General features: G+C 44.8%; 1 non-coding gene across 1 annotated transcript; it reads right to left on the bottom strand.

The window, feature by feature from the left end:
* Nucleotides 1-19346: 19346 nt before the first annotated feature.
* LOC114208123 (U1 spliceosomal RNA) lies at nucleotides 19347-19508 on the bottom strand. The gene has a single exon (XR_003608974.2). It is a non-coding gene; the product is annotated as a U1 spliceosomal RNA (small nuclear RNA).
* Nucleotides 19509-24705: the final 5197 nt, after the last annotated feature.

The following is a 24705-nucleotide window of genomic DNA, read 5'->3' on the forward strand; positions in this document are numbered from 1 at the left end:
TAGACGGCGGGGGAGGGGGCCTCCGCCGGCCGCTTCTGGCAAGTGCTAGAGCCACGGAGCACAAAATCGGACCTTTTAGAAGTTGGCTCGGCGGAGGGACGTCGCTGCAGTGGCTAAGCGGGGGGTGGAATCCTCCTGGGACAGTGTGGTCTCAGGACCCTTGGGGTCACAGAGAGACCGGGGGTGCCTGAGTGCGCCAGAGCTCCCAGGTATCAGAGCAGGGAAGCCGGCTGCAGATACGGAGCAGAGGCGCGGGCTCTCAGCTCGGGGTTGCCATAAACTGTGATCTGCGGCCCAGTCGGGGCACGGCTCCCCCAGCAGGGACCCAACAAGCAGCAGATCCGGGGAGACTCCCCTTCCTTCCCGGGGAGGAGCGGTGCAGGAACGCACTGCAGGGATCTGCTGGGTTTGGAGACTCCGTGCGGGGTCGGGTGCCAGAGATAGCAACGCTCGATCACAGGCCGGGTGAGCACGGAGTGCGGCCGGAGACCGGGGACACGGAAGTGACTGCTTTTCTCTGGGGGCACACTGAGGAACGGGGCCCCGAGTTCTCAGCTCCTCCGAGTGGAGATTGGGAGGCCACCATTTCTGCCCTGGTCCTCCAAAGCTGTACCGAGAGCTTGCAGGGAACAAAAGCTCCTGAGAGCAAACCGGAGCAGCTTCCTTAGCCCGGACCGACAAGGGCGGGGCAATTCTGCCTCCGGCAAAGACATTTGGAAACCACAGCAACAGGCCCCTCCCCCAGAAGATCAGCACAAACAGCCAGCAAGCCAAGACCAAGTTGATCGATCAAGGAGAATAGGAGAACTCCAGCGCTAGGGGAATACTGCACATAGATTCATGGTTTTTTTTTTTTTTACCATGATTCATTATTTCATCAAAGTTAATTTTTGTTGACTGTTTTTTTTATTTTTATTTTTCCCTTTTTCAACCAACATCTTATAAATCCCTTTTTTAAAAAAAAAACAAAACATTTTTTATTTTTCATTTTTAGAGTCATATTTTATCCCTTCATAGTAGTTACCCTTATTTTTGGCATATATATATGTTGTTCTCTCTTTAAAATTTTGAGGTACAGTTTCTTCTAACAGATCAAAATATACCCTAAATCACTAGTGTATGGCTTTGTTCTAGTCTCCTGCCTGATCACATTCTCTCCCTTTTTCCTTTTTTTTTTTCTTAAATCTTCTTTCTTTTTTCAAACAACTTATCTTACCAAGTCCTTTTATAAGATCTTTTATAATTTTCATCTTTACAGTCATCTTCCATCCCTTCATTGTATCAACCCTTATTTTGTACATATATGTCTTTCTTCCTTTAAAATTTTAGGAGGCACTTTTTTCTAACAGACCAAAATACGCCCAAAATCTAGTGTGTGGCACTGATCTATGCACTAGCCTGATCATATTTGATCATATTCTGCCTTTTTTGTATTGTTTTGTTTTTGTTTTTATCTTTTTTTTTTTCTTTTTCTCTTTCTTTTTTCTTTCTTTCCCTTTCTTTTCCCCTGGTTTCAGGTCTTTTCTGATTTGTATACAGTATATTTGCTGGGGACGTTGTAAACCTGTTAGCATTTTGTTCTCTCATTCATCTATTCTCCTCTGGACAAAATGACAAGACGAAAGAAATCACCTCAGCAAAAAGAACAAGAGGTAGTACCGTCAGCCAGGGACCTACTCAATACGGACATTAGTACGATGTCAGACCTAGAGTTCAGAATCATGACTTTAAAGATACTAGCTGGGCTTGAAAAAAGTGTGGAAGTTATTAGAGAAACCCTTTCTGGAGAAATAAAAGAACTAAAATCTAACAAAGTCGAAATCAAAAAGGCTATTGATGAGGTGCAATCAAAAATGGGGGCACTAAATGCTAGGATAAATGAGGCAGAAGAGAGAATCAGCGATATAGAAGACCAAATGATGGAAAATAAAGAGGCTGAGAAAAAGAGAGAGAAACAACTACAGGATCACGAGGGCAGAATTCGAGAGATAAGTGATATGATAAGACGAAACAACATTAGAATAATTGGGATCCCAGAAGAAGAAGAGAGAGAGAGAGGGGTAGAAGGTATATTGGAGCAAATTATAGCAGAGAACTTCCCTAATGTGAGGAAGGAAACAGGCATTAAAATCCAGGAGGCACAGAGAACCCCTCTCAAAATCAATAATAATAGGTCAACACCCCGACATCTAATAGTAAAACTTACGAGTCTCAGAGACAAAGAGAAAATCCTGAAAGCAGCTCGGGAGAAGAGATATGTAACCTACAATGGTAGAAACATTAGATTGGCAACAGACCTATCCACAGAGACCTGGCAGGCCAGAAAGGACTGGCAAGATATCTTCAGAGCACTAAATGAGAAAAATATGCAGCCAAGAATACTATATCCAGCTAGGCTATCATTGAAAATAGAAGGAGAGATAAAAAGCTTCCAGAACAAACAAAAACTAAAGGAATTAGCAAACACGAAACCAGCCCTCCAAGAAATATTGACAGGGGTCCTCTAAGCAAAGAGAGAACCTAAAAGCAGCAAAGAGCAGAAACGAACACAGACAACAGACAGTTAACAGTCACCTTACAGGTAATACAATGGCACTAAATTCATACCTTTCAATAGTTACCCTGAATGTAAATGGGCTCAATGCCCCAATCAAAAGACACAGGCGATCAGATTGGATTAAAAAACAAGACCCATCAATATGCTGTCTGCAAGAGACTCATTTTAGACCCAAAGACACCCCCAGATTGAAAGTGAGGGGGTGGAAAACCATTTACCATGCTAATGGACACCAAAAGAAAGCTGGGGTGGCAATCCTTATATCAGACAAACTAGATTTTAAAACAAAGACTGTAATAAGAGATGAGGAAGGACACTATATCCTACTTAAAGGGTCTATCCAACAAGAAGATCTAACAATTGTAAATATCTATGCCCCGAACATGGGAGCAGCCAATTATATAAGGCAATTAATAACAAAAGCAAAGAAACACATTGACAACAATACAATAATAGTGGGGGACTTTAACACCCCCCTGACTGAAATGGAGAAATCATCTAAGCAAAAGATCAACAAGGAAATAAAGACTTTAAATGACACACTGGACCAAATGGACTTCACAGACATATTCAGAACATTCCATCCCAAAGCAAAGGAATACACATTCTTCTCTAGTGCCCATGGAACATTCTCTAGAATTGATCACATCCTAGGTCACAAATCAGGTCTCAATCGGTACCAAAAGATTGGGATCATTCCCTGCATATTTTCAGACCACAATGCTTTGAAACTAGAACTCAATCACAAGAGGAAAGTCGGAAAGAACTCAAATACATGGAGGCTAAAGAGCATCCTACTAAAGAATGAATGGGTCAACCAAGAAATTAAAGAAGAATTAAAAAAATTCATGGAAACCAATGAAAATGAAAACACAACTGTTCAAAATCTTTGGGATACAGCAAAGGCAGTCCTAAGAGGAAAGTATATAGCAATTCAAGCCTTTCTCAAGAAACAAGAAAGGTCTCAAATACACAACCTAACCCTACACCTAAAGGAGCTGGAGAAAGAACAGCAAATAAAACCTAAACCCAGCAGGAGAAGAGAAATCATAAAGATCAGAGCAGAAATCAATGAACTAGAAACCAAAAGAACAGTAGAACAGATCAACGAAACTAGGAGCTGGTTCTTTGAAAGAATTAACAAGATTGATAAACCCCTGGCCAGACTTATCAAAAAGAAAAGAGAAATGACCCAAATCAACAAAATCATGAATGAAAGAGGAGAGATCACAACCAACACCAAAGAAATACAAACAATTATAAGAACATATTATGAGCAACTCTATGCCAGCAAATTAGATAACCTGGAAGAAATGGGTGCATTCCTAGAGATGTATCAACTACCAAAATTGAACCAGGAAGAAATAGAAAACCTGAACAGACCTATAACCACTAAAGAAATTGAAACAGTCATCAAAAATCTCCCAAGAAACAAAAGCCCAGGGCCAGATGGCTTCCCAGGGGAATTCTATCAGACATTTCAAGAAGAATTAATACCTATTCTCCTGAAACTGTTCCAAAAAATAGAAATGGAAGGGAAACTTCCAAACTCATTTTATGAGGCCAGCATTACCTTGATCCCAAAACCAGACAAAGACCCCATCAAAAAAGAGAATTACAGACCAATATCCTTGATGAACATGGATGTAAAAATTCTCACCAAAATACTAGCCAATAGGATCCAACAGTACATTAAAAGGATTATTCACCATGACCAAGTGGGATTTATTCCTGGGCTGCAAGGCTGGTTCAACATCCACAAATCAATCAACGTGATACAATATATTAACAAAAGAAAGAGCAAGAATCATATGATCCTCTCAATAGATGCAGAAAAAGCATTTGACAAAGTACAACATCCTTTCTTGATCAAAACTCTTCAGAGTATAGGTATAGAGGGTACATACCTCAATATCATAAAAGCCATCTATGAAAAACCTACAGCGAATATCATTCTCAATGGGGAAAGGCTGAGAGCTTTTCCCCTAAGGTCAGGAACGCGGCAGGGATGTCCACTCTCACCACTGCTATTCAACATAGTATTAGAAGTCCTAGCCACAGCAATCAGACAACAAAAAGAAATCAAAGGCATCCAAATCGGCAAAGAGGAAGTCAAACTCTCACTCTTTGCAGATGATATGATACTGTATGTGGAAAACCCAAAAGACTCCACCCCAAAACTGCTAGAACTCATACAGGAATTCAGTAAAGTAGCAGGATATAAAATCAATGCACAGAAATCAGTGGCATTCCTATACACCAACAACAAGACAGAAGAGAGACAAATCAAGGAGTTGATCCCATTTACAATTGCACCCAAAACCATTAGATACCTAGGAATAAATCTAACCAAAGAGGCAAAGGATCTGTACTCAGAAAACTATAAAATACTCATGAAAGAAATTGAGGAAGACACAAAGAAATGGAAAAACGTTCCATGCTCATGGATTGGGAGAATCAACATTGTGAAGATGTCAATGCTACCTAGAGCAATCTACACATTCAATGCAATCCCCATCAAAATACCATCCACCTTTTTCAAAAAAATGGAACAAATAATCCTAAAATTTGTATGGAACCAGAAGAGACCCAGAATAGCCAGAGGAATACTGAAAAAGAAAAGCAAAGCTGGTGTCATCACAATTCCGGACTTCCAGCTCTATTACAAAGCTGTCATCATCAAGACAGTATGGTACTGGCACAAAAACAGACCCATAGATCAGTGGAACAGAATCGAGAGCCCAGAAATGGACCCTCAACTCTATGGTCAACTTATCTTTGACAAAGCAGGAAAGAATGTCCAATGGCAAAAATAACAGTCTCTTCAACAAATGGTGTTGGGAAAATTGGACAGCCACATGCAGAAGAATGAAACTGGACCATTTCCTTACACCACACACAAAAATAGACTCCAAATGGTTGAAAGACCTAAATGTGAGACAGGAGTCCATCAAAATCCTAAAGGAGAACACAGGTAGCAACCTTTTCGACCTTAGCCGCAGCAACTTCTTCCTAGAAACATCACCAAAGGCAAGGGAAGCAAGGGTAAAAATGAACTATTGGGATTTCATCAAGATAAAAAGCTTTTGCACAGCAAAAGAAACAGTCCACAAAACCAAGAGACAACCGACAGAATGGGAGAAAATATTTGCAAATGACATATCAGATAAAGGGCTAGTATCCAAAATCTATAAAGAACTTATCAAACTCAACACCCAAAGAACAAATAATCCAATCAAGAAATGGGCAGAAGACATGAACAGACATTTCTCCAAAGAAGACATCCAAATGGCCAACAGGCACATGAAAAAGTGCTCAACATCGCTCGGCATCAGGGAAATCCAAATCAAAACCTCAATGAGATACCACCTCACACCCGTCAGAATGGCTAAAATTAACAAGTCAGGGAACGACAGATGTTGGCGGGGATGTGGAGAAAGGGGAACCCTCCTACACTGTTGGTGGGAATGCAAGCTGGTGCAACCCCTCTGGAAAACAGTATGGAGGTTCCTCAAACAGTTGAAATTAGAGCTACCGTTCGATCCAGCAATTGCACTACTGGGTATTTACCCCAAAGGTACAAATGTAGGGACCCGAAGGGGTACGTGTACCCCAATGTTTATAGCAGCAATGTCCACCATAGCCAAACTGTGGAAAGAGCCAAGATGCCCATCCACAGATGAATGGATAAAGAAGATGTGGTATATATACACAATGGAATATTATGCAGCCATCAAAAGGAATGAGATCTTGCCATTTGCAACGACGTGGATGGAACTGGAGGGTGTTATGCTGAGTGAAATAAGTCAATCAGAGAAAGACATGTATCACATGACCTCACTGATATGAGGAATTCTTAATCTCAGGAAAGAAACTGAGTGTTACTGGAGTGGTTGGGGGTGGGAGGGATGGGGTGGCTGGGTGCTAGACATTGGGGAGGGTATGTGCTATGGTGAGCGCTGTGAATTGTGCAAGACTGTTGAATCACAGATCTGTACTTCTGAAACAAATAATGCAACATATTTTAAGAAAAAAGAAAAAGAAGAAGATAACAGGAGAGGAAGAAAAGGGGAGTATGTCAGAGGGGGAGACGAACCATGAGAGATGATGGACTCTGAAAAACAAACTGAGGGTTCTAGAGGGGAGGGGGGTAGGGGGATGGGTTAGCCTGGTGATGGGTATTGAGGAGGGCACGTTCTGCATGGAGCACTGGGTGTTATGAACAAACAATGAATCATGGAACACTGCACCAAAAACTAATGGTGTAATATATGGTGATTAACATAACAATAAAAAATTAAAAAAAAAATTTACCAGCAATAACGAGCTTTTAGTGATCTCCAGTCCCAACCATCTTTCCATTCAAACCCAATCCCCGTTCTGGGCCGAAGCAATAGAAGCACAGCCTTCAGAAAAGCAGTCCAAGATGCCAATAGCAGCTTCACCACATGTCCCATATGCTTTCGTGGATCATTTAATTATCTCTTTGAGCATATTTATCTCATGTATGATAGAGAATGTAGAAGATAACTTCGAGAAGGCAGCATGGACCACTGGAATGTTAGATGGGAAATGGGGTATCATGCAGCAGACAGGGGTCCGTGCCTGGGCACCAGCTGCAGAGCTAAAGAACACCTCCATCAGAGTCACTGTGTGCCTCTTAAAATGCCCTGGGGATAAAGCCCACGAATCTGCATTTCTGACAAAAGCTCCAAGGAGGTTCTCACGTATGGAAAAAGCCCATTTTAAACAAAGAGCTGAGGATGGAGACTCTGAAAGACCCAGTGCTCACACCCTTCACCCAAAGTGGCTTTCAATGGAGAATGGGGACATTTCTGGGAGGGGCTCCTCCTTGATGTGTGTCCTGCTTCCGTGATTTGGGTTATTAAGCCCTCCGTTTGCCTGTAGGTTTCCTCCTCTGCTCTAATTGCTGGGGAATGTCAGTCCTCATGGGGGTCATTTCTTTATGAAGACCTCTGTCATTTATTCTCCTCCTGGACAAGGGACAGCAGAGATCAGGTCTGGGGTTCCACAGTTCTAGCATTCCTCCTAAGCCACCTGGCTGAGCTGAAAGCATCATGACAGATCGAAATGAGGTCAGGGAAGAGGATCCCAGAGGAGTGAGATGCTGAGGGCAGGCCCTCTTCGGAGAGAGAACCACTACAAGGTCACTATCAGACCTGTTCAGGTGGGGGAAGACTTACTGACCAATTCCGTGAGCAGAGAACCCACCCTCGTCATTCCAAACTCCTGAGCCAAAGGACTGCAAGATAACACATGTTGGTTGCTTTAAACCACTGCTTTTCTAATTGTTAATATGCATCAATAGAGAACTAGTTCAGATGCTTATCTCTACTTCCCCGGGTTTTTAATGTTTAGAAACACGTATGCTAATCTCTATCAAGGAAAAAAATTCCAGAATGCACTGGGAGGGCGGGTAGTGGGGTGGCGGCGGAGCCACGGCTGGAAGTAGAATAGTGGAGGCAGTGGAAGCTCTGGCAGCTCAGGACTGAGAGCAAGTCAGAATTACCCTGATGCTTCAGAGGCTTTTGAGGTTTTCCTCTCTCATTCGGTCTGCAGTCTCAGTTCATTTGAGGAGCAACACTGGTGTTATCGCGGTGACTTTTTTTTAATTTTTTATTGTTATGTTAATCACCATACATTACATCATTAGGTTTCTTTTTAATAATTTTTATTGTTATGTTAATCACCATACATTACATCATTAGTTTTTGATGTAGTGTTCCATAATTCATTGTTTGTGCATAACACCCAGTGCTCCACGCAGAACGTGCCCTCTTTAATACCCATCAGCAGGCTAACCCATCCCCCCACCCCCCTCCCCTGTAGAACCCTCAGTTTGTTTTTCAGAGTACATCCTCTCTCATGGTTCTTATCCCCTTCTGACTTACTCCCCTTCATTCTTCCCTTCCTGCTATCTTCTTCTTTTTCTTTTTTCTTAACATATGTTGCATTATTTGTTTCAGAAGTACAGATCTGTGATTCAACAGTCTTGCACAATTCACAGCACTCACCGTAGCACATACCCTCCCCAATGTCTAGCACCCAGCCACCCCATCCCTCCCACCCCCCACCACTCCAGCAACCCTCAGTTTGTTTCCTGAGATTAAGAATTCCTCATATCAGTGAGGTCATATGATACATGTCTTTCTCTGATTGACTTATTTCACTCAGCATAACACCCTCCAGTTCCATCCACGTCGTTGCAAATGGCAAGATCTCATTCCTTTTGATGGCTGCATAATATTCCATTGTGTATATATACCACATCTTCTTTATCCATTCATCTGTCGATGGACAGCTTGGCTCTTTCCACAGTTTGGCTGTTGTGAACATTGCTGCTATAAACATCGGGGTGCACATACCCCTTCGGATCCCTACATTTGTATCTTTGTGGTAAATACCCAGTAGTGCAATTGCTGGATCGTATGGTAGCTCTATTTTCAACTGTTTGAGGAACCTCCATACTGTTTTCCAGAGGGGTTGCACCAGCTTGCATTCACTGCTGTGGCATTTAATAAAGAACTTGGTCCTGTACAGAAACTCATCGTGGACAAGATTAGAGAATACCGAACTAAGCTACGGGCATCTGGAAGACCCGTTGATACTGGCCCAGAGCACCAGCAAGACCTAGGGAGGGAGCTTTTGAAGCTTAAGCAAACATATGGTAAAGCAGACATGAATAGGTTCCCGGACTTCACATTTGAAAATCCTAAATTTGAAGTCATCGAGAAGCCCCAGTCCTGGAAAACCCATGTAAAATTTATTTGGTAATTTCACCTAGATTAGTTGTACAACTGGATCAGAATAAACATTCTCAACTGTCAAATGTTCTTTTGAATTCTGATTCCAAATAAATTATTTGGTGATGTTGGATGTAGAAGAAAAAAACACAAAAATCCAATAACCACAGTAAACATATGTTCCTCACCTTCACGTGATGTTCCCTAGCCCTTGTCACATGAAGGACACTGTGAAGGGCATTTCCTATCTACAATAGGTTCTTTCTAACACCCTCTTCCTGAGAACATGGGGTGTGTTCTTTCTGGCCGCAAGGAATAAAAACCCCAACTTGCTTCATGGGAGGTGTGTTCCTGTTGATTTAGCTTAAGGGAATTGCCGTCGGCTAAGGTTATGCTAGGTCTCAGGGAACAATTTTTCACTCGTGTGTGGTGGCAGATTTCTCAAAAATGACGTAGTTTTTCAAGGTAAGATTGCCCCCTGTACTTCATCTTTTCTTATCCCTGCTGTCTTTCTAACTATGGGAAATTGTATAAAACAAATAGTGATATAAAACAATATACACAATATACACAAAACAATACTGTATAAAACAAAAACAATATAGACGGGGTTTGGGATTTAATAAGAGCTGTTGGGGCACCTGGGTGCCTCAGTCGGTTAAGCATCTTCCCCCAGCTCAGGTCATGATCCCAGAGTCCTGGGATCCAGCCCCACATTGGGTTCCCTGCTCGGTAGGAAGCCTGCTTCTTCCCCACCCTCTGCTGCTCCCCCTGCTTGTGTTCTCTCTCTCTGTCTCTGTCAAATAAGTAAGTAAAATCTTAAAAAAGATAATGAAAGCTGTTATAATCCTGAACTTCTGGGGAATTGATGACAAGGACCCCAGGGTAGCAGGGAAAAATGGCTTTGGGCTTTTGAAGTTGCAAATGGGCATGTGCAAAAGAACAATACATGTTTTGGAAGATACCTTAGCAACAATTTTGGCCATAATGGCCACAGAATCCATCATCCACCAGTCACTCTGTACACAGGTTATCCTGGTTTAATTTTGGCCAATGGCAACTATTTCAAGAAAGACCAGAGAATTGCATAAGAGCACATCCAACAAATATGGGGATGATGTAAAAGGTTGCATTGCCAAATCAGGCGCCACTAATCATAAGTCTTACCCAGGATCAACTTTTACTCACATTTTCAAAGGGAAATTGTGAGGTACCAGCAAAGCAACTGAGACCACTAACACTAACTGCAAGAACCGACTTCCCACATGAGGACATGCTCTGACCCAGGCGAAACATACATGGTCTCTAAATGATGTGTGAGGTTACCACACAAAGTGGAACTCTTTGGGGTGATTTCCCATGGCTATGCTTACATAGCGGATGTGACCGTTTCTAGCGAATAAGGCCATATTAATCCACAGATTCTTAGTTTGTTTCCCTAAATAGTTCTATACACACCAAATCACCCTCCTGAAAGCATGCCAGGGACGGGCCTTCCCAACATTCACCACCATTTGGGTGTTCACCAACAGATTCCTCATGAGATGTTTACAAGGAAAATTGACCAGGACACTTTCTTCCCTCCCTCCTTCTTTCTTTCTTTTTCTTTCTTTCTTTCTTTTTCTTTCTTTCTTTCTTTCTTTCTTTCTTTCTTTCTTTCTTTCTTTCTTTCTTTCTTTCTTTCTTTCTTTCTTTCTTTCTTTCTTTCTTCCTTCCTTCCTTCCTTCCTTCCTTCCTTCCTTCCTTCCTTCCTTCCTTCCTTCCTTCCTTCCTTCTTTCTTCTTTCTTTCTTTCTTTCTTTCTTTCTTTCTTTCTTTCTTTCTTTCTTTCTTTCTTTCTTTCTTTTTCTTTCTTTCTTTCTTTCTTTCTTTCTTTCTTCCTTCCTCCTTCCTTCCTTCCTTCCTTCTTCCTTCCTTCCTTCCTTCCTTCCTTCCTTCCTTCCTTCCTTCCTTCTTTCTTTCTTTCTTTCTTCTTCTTTCTTTCTTTCTTTCTTTCTTTCTTTCTTTCTTTCTTCTTTCTTTCTTTCTTTCCTTTCTTTCCTTTCTTTCTTTCTTTCCTTCCTTCCTTCCTTCCTTCCTTCCTTCCTTCCTTCTTTCTTTCTTTCTTTCTTTCTTTCTTTCTTTCTTTTTCTTCTTTCTTTTTCTTTCTTTCTTTCTTTCTTTCTTTCTTTCTTTTTCTTTCTTTCTTGTCTTTCTTTCTTTCTTCCTTCCTTCCTTCCTTCCTTCCTTCCTTCCTTTTTCTTTCTTTCTTTCTTTCTTTCTTTCTTTCTTTCTTTCTTTCTTTCTTTCTTCCTTCCTTCCTTCCTTCCTTCCTTCCTTCCTTCCTTCCTTCCTTCCTTCCTTCCTTCCTTCTTTCTTTCTTTCTTTCTTTCTTTCTTTCTTTCTTTCTTTCTTTCTTTCTTTCTTTCTTTCTTTCTTTCTTTCTTTCTTTCTTTCTTTCTTTCTTTCTTTCTTTTTCTTTCTCTTTCTTTCTTTCTTTCTTTCTTTCTTTCTTCTTTCTTTCTTTCTTTCTTTCTTTCTTTTTTTCTTCCTCTCTCCTTTCTTTCTTTCTTCTTTCTAGGCCAGATCCACTGAAAGGAAATGACCAAATGCAAGGAACACTGTTTCCCTTCTTTTCCCCACATTGTTTAGGTGGAGCTTGTAAATCAGCAAAAGTCCAATAATTACCCTACGAAAATATATGCAGGGAAGGAAAAGTTCCTCCATTACCCTTCAAGGACTTCCAGCTTAACTAAGAATTAAGTTTACCTGAGATATTGAATATGCATGAAGAACTGATGTTGAAATTCAGACCTTAAAGAAATAGAAAGTATTAAGGCAGACAGTTTTTATACATTTTAGACAAGGAGACAATACATTTCCGAGGGATGTTTGGGAGCTCTAATTTGGAGTGAGTTCTATGCAGAATTCAGAACCTCTGCTTTAAAGACCCTGGTGAGAAGAATGTCTTTTTACTTCTTAGTACAGGGGGTGCCTTTTTCATAGGGGAGATGGGTTTCCTGCTTTCAGGGAGACAGAGGAGGGTTTGAGTGTCCTTGCACCAGTTGCTATTCAAATAGCTACAATTCAAAATAATCAATATGCCATTGTGGCACATTTTGGGCAATCTGACCTTGGCCCCTATGGTTTCCATGTTTTCTCTTAGCCTTGCTCATTAGTACCTCTTTCAGAGAGAAAGCTAAACATATTACTCTTAGAAATACCAAGGGGCATCCAGGTGGCTACGTCGGATAAGCATCTGACTCTTGATTTTGGCTCAGGTCATGATCTCAGGGTCGTGGGAACCCCACGTTTGGTCTCTATGCTCAATGCAGAGTCTCCTTGGGATTCTTTCTCCCTCTCCCTCTGCCCCTAATCCCTGCGCTAAATAAATAAGTAAGTAAGTATATAAATAAATAAATAAATAAAATCTTTTAAAAAAAATAAAAAATAAATACCACGATCTTACCTGAAACTAATGTAATGCTGAATGTTAAGTATACCAGAAATTTTTTAAAATTATTTTAAGGGTCACCTGGGTGGCTCAGTTGTTTAAGTGTCAGTCTTTGGCTCAGGTCAGGATCCCAGGGTCCTGGGATAAGCCCCATGTCCAACTCCCTGCTCAGGGGTGAGTCTGCTTCTCTCTCTCTCTCCCCCTCCCTCCACCACTCTGCTCTCTCAATTGCTCTCTCTCAAAGAAGTAAATAAAATATTTTTTAAAGAGCAATATAATGGTCCTCTCTGGAATCAATGCACTGATAATTATGCTTTCTTTTTGCTGACTCCCAGTCCCCCCATTTCTCTTTATTACCTGTCTGACCTACGTCCTTCCCCCAGTGATAGAGCCCTCTCAGGTGCACTGCTTAACCTGGAGGTGGGGCCAAAGAGAAGTGCACACATGGCTAGAATGGGCTGCCTTCAGAGTCAGTCATAACGAAACTACAGGCAGTTAGAAACGAGCCTAAAGTACCATTAGGAATAAGCACTGTGATATTTAGTGGTATGGATTTTAGGTTTGCTATTGATATCAACTTCCTTGTACAAATATGGTTAGAATCAAACATGACAGCAGGGCATCAGACAAAATGAAAGAAAACTGTGTCAAGTGTGAAGGTACTAAGTTACCAAAGTTACTCTCAGTTGTAAATTGCTTTGTCCCTCAGCCCCTCATTTCCACCTGCAGAACCTAGAAGACGTTCAACAGAGTCTCCACTTGCCATCAGATTCAATCTGGGGACACAATAATTTAAACTGTTAACCCAAACTTTCCATTCTTCCTAATCTGTGTTGAATACCAGGTATTTCGATTGCCCATTCTCATTTTCAGTGAGGCCGCAGTGAGGACAGAGACTAATGTGGTGCATCCAGGTACTATTCTGTGTTTTGGTCTACTCTGTACTCCGTGTGTCAAATTTGTCTGCCAGTGGACCTCTGACCATACACGGGAAACCCAACAAATACTAAAAGTGTAGAGTCTCTGGGTTGATCTGAGGAAATATCAAGCAACTTTTAGGATTCTCTAAGGCGCAGAATGGCTCTTGATCTGCAAGAACTAAGGGAGCTGCCCCATCCTTTCCTTAGGGGGAGTAATTCCAGATTCCTGACGCATGCACCTGTGTATTTTTTATTTATTATTATTATTTTTTTAATTTCAGCTAGGCTCCATGACCAACGTGGAGCTCTAACGCATGACCTTGAGATGAAGAGTTGCACGCTCTACCAACTGAGGCAGCATGGGTCCCCCGAGCACCTTTGATGCAGGCACACACCATGATTTTCATGTTGGAAAAAAATAGGGCAAACTCTGGGAAATGTCTTCAATCTGCTCCACTCCTTCTGGGTATGTTCCTGAGTTCCAATTGTGTGGGAGTCCTCTTTCCCACCCACCCACAGAAGACCCTCTCGGATCCCAACCCAGATCCCCTGGGATCCCTGGGGTCCTTTCTGTGTTAGCCTCTCCTGCTCTCAGTGTGTTTGTGCTTCTAAAGACACCTGTGAGCAGGACTGCCCTGGGGCTCCAGGAGCTACTTTTTACCCAGTCCCAGAGAATGGGGAGTACATGCTGTATATGACCCCAGCCCCATGTATCTCCCCTCCCCAAAGGCACTCAGCCTTTCACTAACAGGTGCAGCAGGGTCAAATCTCCATTCCTGGCCCAGGGGAGACTAACTCTGAAACAAAGGTGTCCCCCAGGCTCTCCTGTACCTGTCAGGACAAAGCTCCCCGACAGCTGTTACTGGAAATCACACCTTACACAGCAATGGACTCAAAATGGTCACAGATCTAAGTATAAGAGCCAAAACTACAGTTGAAGAGGCATACATGGGAGAAAATGGTCAGGAATTCGCATTAAGCAAAGAGTTCTAAGTCACTACGGCAAGAGCACGATACGTAAGAGAAAATTGAAGATGAAGAACTTTTTTGCATCAAACTTTGCCACTGAGAAAAGGAATAGAGAAGCCACTGATTAGGAGAAAATATTTGTGGATTAAATACCCAATGAGGACTCACATTCAGGAGAGACAAGAAGACTTTGAACTCATTCAATGGGCAGAAGCAACACACTTTTTAAAGCCAGTATAAGACTGGAAAACACGTTACCAAAGAAGACACAGAAGTGGTTCATAAGCACATAAAAAGGTAATCGATGTTATTCGTCCTCAGGGAAATGCAAGGAAAACCAGGTACCATTTTACACCAACTAGTGCGCTTATGTTCCAAAGACGATACCAAGTGTTGCTGAGGATGTGGAGAAACTGGACCCTCCTATATTGCTGGTGGGAACGAAAAATGTAAGAGCCCCTGCGGAAGCCACTTTGAGAGTTCTTAAGAGTTCAGCACAAGCTTGCCATAGGACCCAGCCATTCCACAACTAGGAATCTATCTGAGAGAAGTAAAAACATATGTCCACTCACGTTCGGTCAGAACTGTTCCAGGCAGCGTTATTCACAATAGGAAAAACCTGACAGCAACACAAAGGGCATCGGCTGGTGAATGGACAAACCACATGTGGCCTATCTGTACCATGGCATCTATTCGGCAACAAAAGGCACAGAAATCTGATGCAAGCTACAGCATGGAAGAACCTCAAAAGGATGCTGAGTGAAAGAAGCCAGTCACCAAGAACTACATACTGTCTCATTCGGCTTATGTAAAATGTGCAGAAAGGAGCAATGCACAGAGACAGAAAGCAGATCAGTGCTGCTTGGAGCTGGAGGAGGGCGCGGAGACTGTCTGCAGAGGGGCTGGAGGGAGTGTGGGAAGGTGAAGGAAGCCTCTGAAACACACTAGGGCACTAGCTGAACAACTCTGTCATTGTTGACAATGGGTGAACTTTATTGTATGTCAGTTTCACCTAAAAAAAAGAAAGAAGGCGACAGTTGCACAGCTTGTTTTCTGACCTCCCAGCTGGAGTCAGGGATTCAGTGCATGTGCCTTCAGCCTCCGCCCCCCCACAGTTCCCCTGGAATCCACCAGGCGGCAGACTACTTAAAGGAAGAGGCCTTCAGGTGGCCCAAGGAGACCAGGGGGAAGCAGGCAAAGACAAGGGCACCAGCTGGCTGGAGATTTGGGGAGGAAGTGAGGGCTACAGGACCCATGAAAGCTGCTGGCAAGATCTGGATGGATCTTAAGTAGGTTTGGTCCCCTGGGTGGGCTCTAGCCACCAACCTTAAGGGTAACAGCCAAAGGTTCCCTTTGATGCTCCTTCTTGCACTGGCACTGAGGCTCCCCTCCCCCGCTCAGCATAGGGAAAAGAGCCTGTGCTGCTATTCACCTTCTTCTGAGTCTAAATGGAACACTTTGGGCTGGGTTTAGGGGAATCTGCCCTTTTCTGGCCGTCTCTATGTCGGCCAGCTCCTGGGTGCTGAACCATCCCTGCAGGGGCCTAGAAGGAGCACTCTGGTCCTTCACATTGGAACTGGGCTTACAAAGAAGGGTTCCTGCTAATCCATATTTCCCTGGCCCTGGCTGAGCATCATGGCCCAAGATCAGGGGCTGCAGTGACCTAAAATAGGGAACCTCCTATATGTCACTGCTCCTCTCTGGCAAAGTCCAAAGAAGGCCCATGGTAGTGGTGGGGGAAGGGGAGGGCATAGAATCCTACACTCTGTCAAAACAGCAGAATGATGTTTTAAATCAGTGAAGATTTAAAAAAAATGTTAGAGGACAGATCTCATATTATGTAGTCGGTGGTGCAGTAACAGCTCTGCGTGGTGACAGAGGGTAGCTACACTTGTAGTCAGCCTAACATAATTTATAGAGTCGTCCAATCCCTGTGTTGCCACGTGAAACTGATCTCACATGGGGAATCAGTTATGAATCAATTTTTTAAAAACCTGAAGGTGAGGGGAAAACATTTGAAAAGGAAGCAATAAAACTATAGTTGACTGGGGAACAATATGGGTTTGAATTGTACTGAACAATGTGGGTCCACTCATGGGTTGATTTTTTTTTTTTACAAATACAGTCTACTACAAATGTAGAAAATACATTTTCTCTTCCTTATGATTTTCTCAATGACATTTTCACTCTAACTCACTGTATCGAAAGAATAAAGTATACAATACAAATAATATACAAAATGTGTGTTAACCAACTGTTTTTGTTATCTCTAAGGCTTCAGTAGGGTATTAGTAGTTATGTTTTCAGGGAGTCAAAAGTTATACACAGATTTTCACTTGTGGGAATCTATACCCCTAACTCCCAGGTTGTTTAAGGGACAATTTGTATCTGTATTTCCAGATGACATGCTCCTGTATACAGAAAAATCCACATCCACAGACACACACACACGAACTACTAGAGTCCATAACCTAAGTCGGCAGAGGTGCAGGGTACAAGACAGACAAAATCGGTGTTTCTATACCCTAGCAATGAACAATCAGAAAACGAAATTAAGAAAACAATTCCATGTACAACAGCACCCACCAGAATAGTATCTAGGAATAACTGAATCAAGGAGGCACAAAACCTGTACGCTGAAAACTACACAATATTGCTGCAAGAGATTAAGGAAGACCTCAACAAGTGGAAAGACATCCTGTGTTCACGGATTGGAAGGGTTAAGGTGGTTCAGAAGGCAACACCAGGATCTGCAGATTCCATAGGATTCCTATTGAACGTTTCTCTTCTGCCTTCCCTAATCACCATCAGCCCCTTGCAGTACATTTCCTTTCAGACATTGTGGTTTTTCTCTCTTCATGTGAGATTGGATCTTTCTTTTTTAACATTTTCCATGTATCTGCTGAATGTTTTGAACTGATGAACTGATGGGATGCAGTTAGAACAAACACTTTCTTGTCCTCTGCTGATTCACACCTTGGTGTCAGCTGTGGGTCATTTTCAGATGAGTGATCCATCTCTTCAGGAGGGCTCATTTCCCCTCCTTGTCTGCATACCTCAAACTGTTGGATGGAACGCCAGACACTGTGAATGTTACCTTGCTGGTTGCTGGATATTTTTGTGTTTTCTATAATATTGAGCTTTGTTCAGGGATGCATGGAAGTTACTTGGAAACATTTCTGATGTTGCTTTAAGGATTAGTTCAGTGGCCCAGAGCAGTGCTCCGTGGAGGACTAACCATGAGTTCTGAGTACTGTGGCAAGACCTCCCCCTATTCCTGCACCCTATGCCTCGGGAATTAGGAGGGTTCCTTTGGCTCAGTCTGTTGGGCACAGGCTCTATTCCCTGTGCTGTGTGAACAGCAGTCTCTGTGCAAAGGACTGCCCCCTGACTTGCTGTCCATGCCTCCCCAGGGCCCCTCCACAGCTCTGTCCTCCCCAGAATTCAGTCCTGGGGTCTCTCAGATCAGTGTCCTCAGTTCCAGGAGTGCACGGGGCTCCTATCCAGGTTCCTCTCCCCCCAGTGCCTTGCTTAGAAAGTTTCTGGAGCCAGTACCTCTGAGCAGCTCTAGGGCTCTGCTCACCTATGTGTTGCCATGTGTCTGCTATGGCTGTCCCCTTTGCCTGATGCCCAGGATCTTGGAAATCTCCATTTCGTGCATCTTGTGCGGCACTCTTGCTGTTTTGTTTAATTGTTTCAGGCAGAAGAGTAAACCAGTTGCTGAGTCCCAATTGGTGTGGCTCCCCTAAGTGAAAATCAAAGTTGGAAAACGGTCAGTTGTAGATTCTGAATAGAGGCCTTTAGGGAGTAGAGAAAAAACACCAGCTCTGGTGAAAGCCTGAAGCCAGAAACCCCTTCAAGCTCGGATTGACAAAGCAATGCAGGTACAGCAGTAGGATAGTTTTTGCTTGAGCCCGAGAGCTGCAGAAGGCCCACGGCCCCTTGTCCAAGAGCTAACCTGCTGTTTGGGAAAGGTCTGTGGTGCCAAACCCATCGGATCCTTTGCTAGTAGACAGAGGTGCCTCTTTAAATATCTGTCAGGGGGTGCCTGGCTGGCTCAGTGGGGAGTTCATGGGAGTCTCCATCTGGTTTCCTGAGCCTGATCCCTACTTTGGGTATAGAGATTACTTCAACAAATAAACTTGCAATAAATATCAGTACATCAAGCTGGACCGTCTCTAGTCTCAGAAGGGTCCTCTGGAGCAAGGCTGAACTAGGTAGGCTACCAAGTGGCCTAATCAAGGATATGGAGTCTGGGGATTGGGTGAGGCTTTGCAGGGTGCCTGGGGGGGATAGGTGGGGAGGGGAGGGAGGAAGGAGAAGGGACGCTGACCTGTGTTCCGTGGGGAGTGAAAGAAAGAACTTTGCCGGATCGTGGACTGCAATCCACGTATCGAAGTAGAAGCAGAGATACTGAAGGGCACTGGGCCTTGGGGAGCAGTTGGCGCACCGCTCCACGAAAAACGCCAGAAAAACCCCACAGCCAAGGCAGGATGTACGACCTGCGGACAGAAACTGTCCTGTGCGTTTTAGATGAGAAACAGCGAAATGTAGCTTTGCACGTAAGCCGCCCTGAAAAGCGGCGGTATTTTCTTCAGTGTCCTGGTGTCGCCTGTCGCTGGGGTGAACTTGGAAGTCGCCCGAAGACAAGGAAAAAGAAGAAAAAAAAGGAGAAAGCAAACAAAATCTTTTATTGGCCGCCACCAGGGGAGAGCGGGAACGCAGTCCCCACTACCACAAATTATGCAATCGAGTTGTCCACACTCGGGGAAATCGCGGGGGTCAGCACGTCCGCGGTGCGATGGACTGGCCTCGCGTGGGAAAACCACCTGCTTGATCCTGGCGTCTCCCCTGCCGGGTAAGTGTGACTCGCTCCGCCTCCGCCCCACACCAGTCTCACCCGCCTTCCACCGGACACACAGGCTCACTCGCCTAGGCGCACCCCAACACCCTCGGCACCCACTCCTGTCGCAAGCATCCTCACCCTCCACACGACGCTTCCGAATAGGATGGAAGCAACAGCGCTGCTACCTCCTCAGCCCCGCGAATTCTAACACGCAGAACCGCACCGCCACGTTGCCTGGTTTGCATCAGACACGCCCCGTCCGTGACGTCAAGGGCTTCGCCTCAGTCCCCACCCCCACCCCGTCTCCCTGCCCCCCAGCTCCCCTCCCACCTTGGATTTCAGTGCTGGTGTTCCTCCTTCTCCTCCTCCAGACCCCCCTTCCCCATCTCCCCTTACCCCCTTCTCCCTCCCCCTGCCCTGGCTTTCTTCCTCACCTGCCCAGTCTCCTCCATCTCCTGATTTGGTTACCACTCCTCCTTCCTCTCCCTGCAGCTCTGGCCCCCCAAACCCTACACAACCCCCCGCCACCCAGCACAGGGAAGGCTGTGCCAGCCAGAGAGAAACATGAGGGAGGACTTTCCACCAGCCCGCGAAGCGCAGATACATCTCTGTCTCTTGCTCTCTCTAGCTCTCTCTTTCTCCTCAGAATCTGGTTGGAGGACACGGAGTGCCATGGCTGCACCTGTGCAGTTCAAACCAGTCCCCACCGCCTCCCCCAGGCCTGGACACTCCGGGAGAGAGGGGAGGACCAAAAGTCCGCAACCCCTGGGCCCTCGGGCTGACACCAGCCCACAACAGCCCACACGCTGAACACGTCCTGGGGCCTGCTTCTTCCCCAGGCGGGCTCCTAGGACAGGGACGGCACGCCCCCTCGTGGCCGCGCGGGGAGGCGCCCAAGGATCCCGCTGTTGAGGGCAGGGCCAAAGGAGACCACCGCTTCTGCTCCCTTAGACCAGGCTCAGAGTTCTCAGCAGGGGGTTAGTGGGGTCCCAGGCTCCCCACTCTGCCACCGCCTTACCTCCCTCCACCGCTGGGGGTTTCCCCCCTGGATGGGATTTCTGCAGTCAAGGTCGGCCTTTGGAGGAAAAACAGCCAGGTCTGGAAACCTAAACAGAACTACACTGAAGAGACTAGAACTTGGGCAATTGTATGGTTATGGATGGAGCGCCCTAGGGTTCTAATTTGCCTTTGTCTTGATTGCGCCTGGATGTAGTGGTTTAGTTTTACCCGACTGTTGAAATTAGAAAAGATTGGGGGGCGGAGAGGGGGCATCCAACTTTTGTTGTCATCTGAGATCATAGTGTGCTGGTGGGCAGAATAATGCCTCCTCCCTAGGATGTGCCCATGCTAATGCCAATGATGAGGAAGCAGAAAGCTAGCTAAGGGACAAAGCACAAGCTGACACCCTGCAAACACACCCCCCACACATACACACTGCTGGGTGGGATAAGTGTGCCAGTTCCAGGAAGTTCCCAACTGTCTTAATGTTAATGTCCTACTAAAGGGAAAAACAACCTTAACTTGACAATGGCAAAGGCCTCCAGTATCTTGTAGTTGTCTTTAGCATATTAAAATTCTTTTGAAAACCTCCCTTTTTCCCTACCCCCAACTTCCAAGTATATAATGAGGCAGGGTGCACAACCCTGGGGCAGCCTCTCTTTCTGCCCATGGATTCTGTCCCTGGGCTTTAATAAAACCACCATTTTGCACCAAAGACATCTCAAGAATTCTTTCTTCATCATCGGGTCCGGACCTCACCCCACGAAACCTCACCTATATCCTAAACTACATCATGTGGTGCCCAAACGTGGGGCTTCGAGTCTTTTCCTCTGCACTCTGAGCTTCTCTGCAAACTGGGTGAGTACTTCCTCTCCTCTTCCTTTACTTTCATTCCAGGGGCTCTTGGAGGATTACGGTCTTACTGGAACACTTTGCTGTCCATTGCTTAGGCTGCAGTCCTCTCACCCGTGGCTACTCTATGGGGAGGAGAAAGCCTGCCTTTTGGCTGGAAGTTAATACCCTGGCGGGAATGGTAATGAGACCGAGAAACTTTTTTTTTTTTTAAGATTTTATTTATTTATCAGAGAGAGAGAGAGAGACAGAGGCAGGCAGAGGGAGAAGTAGGCTCCTTGCTCAGCAAGGAGCCCGATGTGGGACTCGATCCCAGGACCCTGTGATCATGACCTGAGCCGAAGGCAGACGCTTAACCGACTGAGCCACCCAGGCGTCCCGAGACCGAGAAACTTTTTGCCCTCTCTTTATTCCTGTCCTTATACAAAGTTGTCTTGGGCACAGGATAGCAACCTAAGTCACCAGGACGGCTGCCAATCTTAAGGCTCCCGTGTGAGGTTTACTCCTCATTGGTCTAATGTGACCCCCCCTCCCCCCCCCGCTTGGCGCCGGCCAAAACTAGTATCCGGTTGAACTAAAACCCACCCGGGGACCATTTCCCAAGAAGGAGGCTGTAAAGACTACCTGTGTTGCAATGCCGCTTAGAACCATGACGGATTTCTGTCTTCACTGTTTTCCGTCTGTGTCCTCTACTAACTACTTATGCTACAAAATTGGGTAATTTCCCTTTGTAAAACTTCTCGTGTTCTCCATGGGTTAAAAACAGTGGGTTCTTCAAGGCAAGGTAAAATAAGGTGTGAACAGGACCTTCTAGGCATGGTATTTCGGTCCATAGCTGGCACCCATCGAGTCCAGAATACGATGGGGAAGGGGGGAGGGCAGGCCTCCCTCCTACGGGGGTCTTTAAAGGTGATAGCGATCATAGCGAATTTGTTTTGGGGGACGCCTTGGGTCGCTTTGACACCAGGAACCTCTGACATATCCTATGTGTGGGACACCACCCGGGAGTTCAGGGTGGGGGGTGGATTTTCTTCAGTAATGGACCTTCTCCAGGCCTGGGAGCTTCTTCAGTCCCCAAGGATTCTCCCTTGAGATGCCTTTTCACCCAATGGAAACAATTCGGTTTGCAAAATTTAGGAAAGAACTGAGCTCCTCCAACACTGCCTGGCCTCAGTGGGATCTATCATTTAGATCTCTTGGGCAGGAAACGGGGCAAATTGACCTGAGCTAACTTCATTGCGTGTACCTAGGTCTCCATCGCCCTACCCCAGGGCCCTGACCTAAGGACCTCTTGCAGAATGTGTTTACCCGACTGTGTAGGCTAGTAAACCCCCTCCTGACATACTGGATGATAATTATCTAAATAGGCCTCCTCCAGTAAGCCCGGGTTGCTGGAGGAAACACAGGCCCTCCCAGACAAATGGGACTCGCACTCTCTCTCTCTCTGTCCCTCCTCCTCATAGAGTTGGGGGCTTCTCCCTCACTCATTTCCCGGGTCAATGGCTGTGACTGGAGCCAACTGTGATGAGTCTACCTGGAGGCAGGGACGTTAAGGAATCTTCCCAAGCAGCTGCTGAAACTCCCTTTGTGTCGGGGAAATTTCCCTGTCTTCTCTGGCCCAGCGTGGACTGCCTATCCTCCCCTGTGGGCGGGAAAACATGGCATCTGCTCCTCCAGAGCTGATGCGCTCTAGAACGGGAACGCTTGCTCGGCCTTCTGGCAGCGCTTCTCCGCTTCTGCCTCCCCCTCCCCCACCTCCTGTTTCTGCGCCGCCACCGTGGCTGCAGTCGCAGAACCGGCTTCTAGACCATCCTCCGTGCCTCAGGCACCAGGGCTCCTTCTCCCCTCGCCGTCAACGAGGGAAGAAGAGCGCCCCCTGGACCTACCACACCCGCTCCAGATTTCCCCACCAGTGTCTCGCGTAAAAATTGGCAATGGGGAGGATCCAGGTGGAACATAATTCAGTATTGAAAGTGATTTAAGTTTGTTGGTTTGATTAAGTCAGACACGTCTTTAAAGGTATCAGCCTGAAATGTGAAACTTTTATTCTCTTGAGGTTTGCTGAAGGGCAAAAAAGCTCCTGTTACCTCTGTTGCAATTACTTAGCAAAAAGATGACTTAAAGTGATGGTTCATCTTGTCTGTCTCCAAGTTCTCATAGGAACTTGTTAAAAAAGGTTTCGAAGTCTTTGGGAAACTTGATGGTAAATGGGATCGAATTCATTGGACATCTAGGTCTTTTCTCGGTGAGATAAAAATACCAAAGCCTTGATTACTGAATGTAGGTTTGTACTTTTGACTTCTTATTGCAAAAAACGAGGGACATTTGAATCTGTTGGTAAACATGCTTTGTGCTGAACTGGTTCACAAATTTGCCCTCTAAAGAGTTTTGGTGTAACAGTTCACAATTGGTTACTACCTAGTCTTCATTAGAGTAAGCTTTCTAAGAGTGCGAAATTCTGCTAAATGTAACTAAGACTGATGGAAATAAGGGAAACAACTCTATGTAGAAACATAGGAGATGTGTAAAAAAGGTATAAGGAATGGGAATGCATTTTTGTTGAAGGTCAAAGAAGGTAATTTTGTCCTAAATAAGATGGTTGTTTGGGGAGAAAGGGCTTGGGACAAAATTTAATTGCAAAAGAAAGTTGTAGAAGGTTTGTGAAGGGAAATCTTTGGAAAGGAATTTTAGGTGTGGTCAGGACAGACGAAGGTTGAAATAAAAGGATTTTATTTTATTTTATTTTAAAGATTTTATTTATCCATTTAGAACAGAGAGAGACACAGCGAGAGAGGGAACACAAGCAGGGGGAGTGGGAGAGGGAGAAGCAGGCTTCCCGCGGAGCAGGGAGCCCGACGTGGGGCTCCATCCCAGGACCCCGGGATCATGACCAAGCAGAAGACACGCCTAATGACTGAGCCACCCAGGCACCCTGAAATAAAAGGATTTTAAAAGTACAGTGGTATAAGATTGAATTTCTCTCTCTTTTCAAAAGACAAAATTTTCTTGAATTATTGGTCTGCTCTTAATAAGAAATTGTAAACAAACTTTTTTTCTTTTTTGTCTGCCCAGAAAACCAGGTTATGTTTTGTCGTTATCAGGTTTTTGATTACTTGGTTAAAACTTCTCAATGGGCGGCTGGGTGGCTCAGTCAGTGTCTGCCTTTGTCTCAGGTCATGATCCTGGAGTCCCAGATTGGAGTCCCCCTTGGGGCTCTGCGCTCAGCCAGGAGTCTGCTTCTCCCTCTGACCTTCCGCCACTTTCCTGCTTTCTCTCTCTCTCAAATAAATAAAATCTTAAAAAAAAACAAACAAAACTCCTCAATATAAAGGAGCTAAGTCTTGCTAGCAACTATATAACCCTACA

This window comes from Eumetopias jubatus, unplaced genomic scaffold (genome assembly GCF_037043125.1).
Source record: "Eumetopias jubatus isolate StellerSeaLion01/CBP00866 unplaced genomic scaffold, mEumJub1_p1.0 scaffold_4, whole genome shotgun sequence".
Classification (NCBI taxonomy): Eukaryota; Metazoa; Chordata; class Mammalia; order Carnivora; family Otariidae; genus Eumetopias; species Eumetopias jubatus.